General features: G+C 36.2%; 1 non-coding gene across 1 annotated transcript; it reads right to left on the reverse strand.

The window, feature by feature from the left end:
- Nucleotides 1-470: 470 nt before the first annotated feature.
- Nucleotides 471-606, reverse strand: LOC125094485 (U4 spliceosomal RNA). The gene has a single exon (XR_007125517.1). It is a non-coding gene; the product is annotated as a U4 spliceosomal RNA (small nuclear RNA).
- Between the last annotated feature and the right edge of the window lie 6,068 nt (nt 607-6,674).

Below are 6,674 nucleotides of genomic sequence, written 5' to 3' on the forward strand. Positions count from 1 at the left end.
ACTCACAGAAGTGTTAGAATACCAACACTACCACTAACAATATGATTGCTGAAAGCAGTTTATGATTTTTCAGGGGAAGGTGGAGAGTCAAGTTTTTGTGTTTTTTGTCACTAGAGATATACAAATGACCGTGTTTTAAAGTCAAGCAAGTTACTTTGTGTAGTTATGCCACCAATAGGCTATACATCCAAAATGCTTAGCTATTCTATTTCACTTTTGATTTTTAGGGCCTGTTTTTGTTTTTGTTTTGTTTTGTTTTGTTTAGATTACTTATTTATTTGAGAGAGAGAGCACGAGCACAAGTGGGGGGGAGGCTAAGGGAGAGGGAGAAGCAGACTTCCTGTTTAGTAGGGATTCCCAACGTGGGGTTCAATCTCAGGACCTCAAAATCATGACCTGAGCAGAAGTCAGATGCCTAACCAATCCAGCCACCCAGGTGCCCATAGGGCCTGTTTTTTTTTTTTTAATTTAATTTTGGCTTTTAATTATGTAAAATATTTAATGTATTGTCCATCAAAGTTAAATTCAAAGAAATCTAATTTCAATTAGCCATAATCACGCCTTGGATAAACCTCATTGGCTATGATACTGCCACTGTGCAAAGCTAGAAGAAATTGAATTTCAATACCCTCACCACACTTCTTTCTTTTCTTTATAGGTAGCAATTTTTTAAAAAGTATAGCTTGTCACCTATTAAGAATATAAACAAATATTCATATATATTCATATATATGTGAATATATTCCTTCTTTGTCATTTGCTTGCCTCTTACATACATTTTTCTCTACTTCCCCTTTTCACTTAATATGTTAGATATATTAAGATAGAGAAGTATTCCTCACTCCCTTTTCTGGCTGTATACTATTCTATTGAGTATATGCATTATTGTTTATATTCAACCAGACCAATCTATACCCTTGTCCATATAATCTTTCTTGTATTTTTTTGCCAGTCCAGCTTAGGGCTAGATTATGCTGACAAAGGAAAATTCATATGTAAAGTTGCTAGATCCTCCCAACTACCCTCCTTGGGTGGTATAACAATTTGCAATCCCTGCAGTAATGTATTAAAGTGCCCATTAACCCAGAGTTTCATCAAACACATTGTTAAATATTTGGATTTTAGTCAATCTAATGGGTGAAATACTGTATTTCAATGAAGTTTTCACTTGTGTATCTTTTGATCCGAGCAAGTTTAAGCATTTTTTTAAAATTGGCTAAGAGCCATTTGCATTTCATTTTAGTAAACTATGCTCTTTTTTTCTGTCAAGTTGATGGATTTTCTAAATTATTTTCAATAGCTTTTAATGTACCAGGTTTATTAACTTATTTTATGTAAAATAAACTACAAAATTCTTTTGTATCAGGACTCTGGGTATTACAAGTTATAATAACAGCAAAAAGTAGCATATATTGATTCTTTTTTAAGATTTTATTCATGTATTTATTTGAGAGAGCTTGAGTGCACACATGCATGTGAGCAAGGGGGAGGGGTAGAGAGAGAGAGGGAGAGAATTTCAGGCAGACTCCAAATCAAGTATGGAGCCCAATCCAGTGCCTGATCTCCTGATGCCAAGATCATGACCCCTGCCAAAATCAACAGTTGGTTATTCAACTAACTAAGCCACCCATGTGCCCCACATATACTGATTTTAAAAAGCTAGGAAATGAAAAGTCCAGAAGTAGAACTGGCTTTGGATAAGACCCAAGCTACACAAAAACCAGTTGATGTCACTAAAAAACTAGTTATCCCCTCTCTCTCTCTTCTCTTTCATGCTCTCCAAATAATAGCAAAATGGCTCCAGCAGTTTCAGCCTTCACATCTTCACAGGGTCTACCCAAGATGAGTGTAAGGGCATTGACTGGTAATTCCAAGAGGAAAAAAATTTCCTCCTGCCAAATCCAACAAATTTCTCCCTAGTTTTCTTTATCTTCGATTGACTTACATCTCATTTATGGCCATTTGCCATGACAGGTGAAATAGGATATTGAGGAGTTGAATCACGAGCATCCACCCCTGGAACAGGAAGGTGGTCGAGAATCCTTCTCACCCAAATAACATGGCTGAGAGTGGGTAAGGAGTGGTTTCCCAAAGACCATTTGGAGTTTCTGCTTTTAAATGGGGAATGGTTAGTAAATGGCCAAAAGGTAAAAATTCCACTTAAGCTAGGAGGTATTGAGTACAGTACCAAGGTCTAAGGAACAAAGCTAAAACAGCTCTTCCAGGCTCTTTAGCTACACTCACTAACATATTTACCTTACCTAAGGACTCTCCTCCCAATGGATGTCTCAAGCTTGTTTTCAGACATAAAATATTCTTCTATTCTTTATGTTCACTATCCTGACATCCTAACATCTCCACAACAGGGACTAAACAGAGCAATATGCAATGTGTTCTCCAAATGCGTGGGACTTGGAGAGAGAACCTTGCCTTGAGTTTTCAACATGAGTAATTAACGTGACCTTGATCAAGCACATAACTTCACAAGACCACAGCGTCTTCATCAGAAAAAAAAAAAATAATGGTTATCATCATCATTATTTTCATAGATAACATTAAAAGGCCCTTGCCATGTGCCAGGCTCTCTTTTAAGTGCTTAAAATGTCCTAATTCATTTAGGCCTCACAGCAAGCCTTTCAACAAGAACTATTATTAGATCCACTGTTTATGTGAGGAAACCTGCCCAAGGCCTCTTACTTTATAAGCAGCAGAGCTGAGATCTGAACAGGCGCTTTGGCTCCAATTAAATTGTACAAAGAGGTAGACGTTCTTAGCATAAAGAAGGTGCTCTATGTATGTTACTCTGCCTGAATCTAAACAATAATTTTGTTTCACAGGGTGCTTGTAAAGTTCAAATGGGATAAAGTTTATACAAGTGTTTCATAAAAGGTACTTTGCTGTACAAATATAATGTATTATATTTATTATTATTGTGTTTCCTTCTTCCCTAAATCTCTCCGGACCTTTGGTTAATGTCTCATATAGATATTCTCTATGGATATTTAGTCAGTCTCATTTTTTACTAGAGCTTCCATATCTCTAATTAACATAGCTTATCTCTGTAAACCCTTTTCATATATACCCTTAAGAATCTCCTTCTTAATTCTTCCTTAATGCTCATTTCCACTCTTGCTGTCAACTTTTCTCTGTGGGGCTTACATTCCCAAACTTTGATAATGAGCACATCCTGGCCATATCTGCTCTATTTCATTATTTTATTAAGATAGTATATGGCAGTTTCAGGGTGCCTGGGTGGCTCAGTGGGTTAAGTCTCTGCCTTCAGCTCAGGTCATGATCTCAGGGTCTTGGGATCGAACCCCACATCGGGCTCTCTGATCAGCAGGGAGCCTGCTTCCCTTCCTCTCTCTCTGCCTGCCTCTCTGCTTACTTGTGATCTCTGTCAAATAAATAAATAAAAATTAAAAAAAAAAGATAGTATGGCAGTTTCAGACTTGAGTTCATAGTTTCAGGAAACTTCTTTGATTGTGTTTCCTTCTGGAAAAGGTAGCCTTTGCAAGTCTCTAAGTTGTTTTTTGGGCTTTAGTTTCCTTTTGCAGGTTGGGGTGGTTGTGTAATTTTCTTTAGCATGGTTAGTAAGAATTAGTTCAACAAATATTTAGTGCATGCCATATGACAAATGCTATACAAAATGTTGAGTTTAAGAAGATTAGTTTCAGGGCACCTGGGTGGCTCAGTGGGTTAAGCCGCTGCCTTTGGCTCAGGTCATGATCCCAGGTCCTGGGTTCGAGCCCCACATCGGGCTTTCTGCTCAGCAGGGAGCCTGCTTCCTCCTCTCTCTCTGCCTGCCTCTCTGCTTACTTGTGATTTCTCTCTGTCAAATAAATAAAAAAATAAATAAATAAATAAATAAATAAATAAAAACAAGAAGATTAGTTTCATATACTTCTCAAAATTATCAGTAGTTATCTTTAAGGTTGCTACCAAGCTATCAGTCCTTGCAAGAGAAACTTAAATTGGTAACTCTTCTGCATTTTTTTCTTTTATTTATTTTAAAGAGCTGACTTTGAACACTTTGTGTGTTGTATCTATGTGTATATAGCCTACAAATCAATATTATAAAACATTTGAAGAATTCCAATGCTAAAAAGCCATTGCAATTATTAAAATAAGAATCTACTCAAATGAAATTTATTTTATTGAACAATTTAGTATAAAGTTTAAATAGGAATATTGAAGGGTACACAGGTTGCTCAGTCAGTTGAGCATCCGACTCTTGATTTCAGCTCAGGTCATAATCTGCGGGTGGTGATATCGAGCCCTGCATCAGGCTCTGTGCTCAGCAGGGAGTCTGCTTGAGGGTTCTCTTTTTCTCCCTCTCCCCCTCCTGCCTCTCACACTCTCTCTCTAAAAAATAAATAAATAAATATCTTTTTAAAAAAAAGAAATAGTGAAAATAAGTACATTGAGTAAGTTTAAGGAAATGAACAAAGGCGTAACTGCCATCTTGAAAAGAACATAAAATTTTGAAACAAAAGAGGCAGAAATAAAACGAAATCATGTGAATCAATGAATTTCAACAATCAAATAATTTCAACATCAAACTTATAGTAAATGTTGAAATTTTGAAGCTGCAAAAGATGGGATAAATGCTAAGTTGGATTCTATAAAGAAGCTAATTGGTGGGTTTGGAAAATAGCTCTGAGATGCTTATCCAGAATGCAGTACAGAAAGTCAAAGTGATGTTGTAAACACTGGGTGTTACATGTAAGTGATGAATTACTAAACACTCCTCCTGAAATTGATATTACACTATATGTTAACTAACTAGAATTTGAATAAGAACTTGAAACAAACAAACAAAAAGTCAAGGGGGAAAAAAAGAAACACAAAAGATAGACAGAGAAGCCCAATATCTAATGCTTATAGAAATTGCAAAAGCAGAATATGGAAGGAAAGGTAGCAGCCTACATTTGAAGAATTAATTGCTAAAATAATTAAGCAGAAGATAAAGAATCAAGCAGAACATAAAAATAAAACATAATAAGAAACAAATCCCTATCTGGTCACATAGTGAAATGTATATCATCAAGAATAAAGAGAAAATATAAATACCAGCAAAGAAAAGCACTTACAGATTGACGACAAACTTATCAACAACAAAGGCCAGAAAATGATGGAACGGTTATCTTCCAAGTGCTGCATGACAGTGACTGCCAACCTGGAATTTTACATTCAGTTACCTGTTCTTTAACATATAGAGCAAAATCCCATGCAAAAATGAAAAAGCTATATACTGACATTTACTGAAAGAACTCTTTGAGAATATTTCTGAAAAGACATAACCATAATCAGAGATATTTGTTTAATGTGTATTTAGCTTTTGGGGTAGATTCTATATTCATATGGTAACAAATTCCCAGTGTATACAAGGTTTACCATGAGTAGTCTTCCTGTCACTGCCATTCATTTGGTTCCTTCCCAAGACACCAGTGTTTCCAGTTTCACGTTTAGCTTTCCAAGGATAGATTTATGAGTGCATATGTATATTTGGACAGAGAAAAAAAATATTGAGATGAAACACAAAAGATAGACTGAGAAGCCTGCTAATGGTGATACCACACTATATGTCCTTTTCTGCACTATGTTTTTCACATAAATACAAGATCTAGACATGGATAGGAGGTAATATTTTACACTAAATTTTTCTTTCAACTATGTGTAGTAGAGACTAAATAATTGGAAGGTACCTAACCTGGATGATTTTGAAAATTACTTCTACTTCTGCTCACCTCTCAACTAACTGTTCTCTCACACAGAGCTCCTTATGTTCAAGTAAACTGCCCCAGAGGTTAAAAAATAATTATCTGGGTAGTCTCCAGGCGATGTTATAATCATAGATCATCATAACTTACCCATTTTAAGTGGTCATTTTTAAATCTACAGAAATCATCTCTTTTTGACACAATTGCTAACATAATGGAATTATCTCTAGCGATTGGCAGTATTCAGAGACCAAATTTGTAAAGAAGATTTGAAAAATTGGGGGAGGGGTAGGCAGGGAGTTTTAATTTTTTTTTTTTTTTTGGATGAGAGTTGGAAAACCATGTTATCGTCCACTATAAAAGTGAAAGGGTCTTTGCTTCAGAAATGGAGCTCACTCCTTTTTCCAAAAAATCTCAGAAGGTAGAAACTTGTTGCTGGCCATGTAGTCGTAACAGGCTTATATGTTAAGTATCTCAGTGTTTTGTTTTGCCGTTTTGTTTTTTTGAGGGTTTGTCCCCTTTTTTTCCACCTGTCCAGAATCTCAAGGGGCCAATTTAATATGTGATACACATTGCTTACCTTAGCGGAGGACTTCAGGTTAATTTGAGGGAGAATTTTTGCGGGAACCCAAAGGCCTTGCAAACTCGAATATCTGTGAGATTCCTTCTTTTGGACACAAACCCCACCATTTCTGTGGTCTCTATGTGTCTGCAGGGCATTCTGAATAAATGGTTCTTAACATTGTAGATTCTTACTGATAAAACTCTGGAGAACAAGCCTACAGAGGACTTTGTCTGCCAGCAGTGTCCTCATCTTCCCTAGTTGGTCATATATAGAAATTGAGTTGGCCGAGGAGGTTCTGGACAATTTGGAGTATCTTTTACTTAAAGAAAGAGGTCTTCCCCCACTGTTTGCCAAAGGAATATCTAAAATTCAAAACAGGAAAAACA

This window comes from Lutra lutra, chromosome 2, assembly GCF_902655055.1.
Source record: "Lutra lutra chromosome 2, mLutLut1.2, whole genome shotgun sequence".
NCBI classification, from domain to species: domain Eukaryota; kingdom Metazoa; phylum Chordata; class Mammalia; order Carnivora; family Mustelidae; genus Lutra; species Lutra lutra.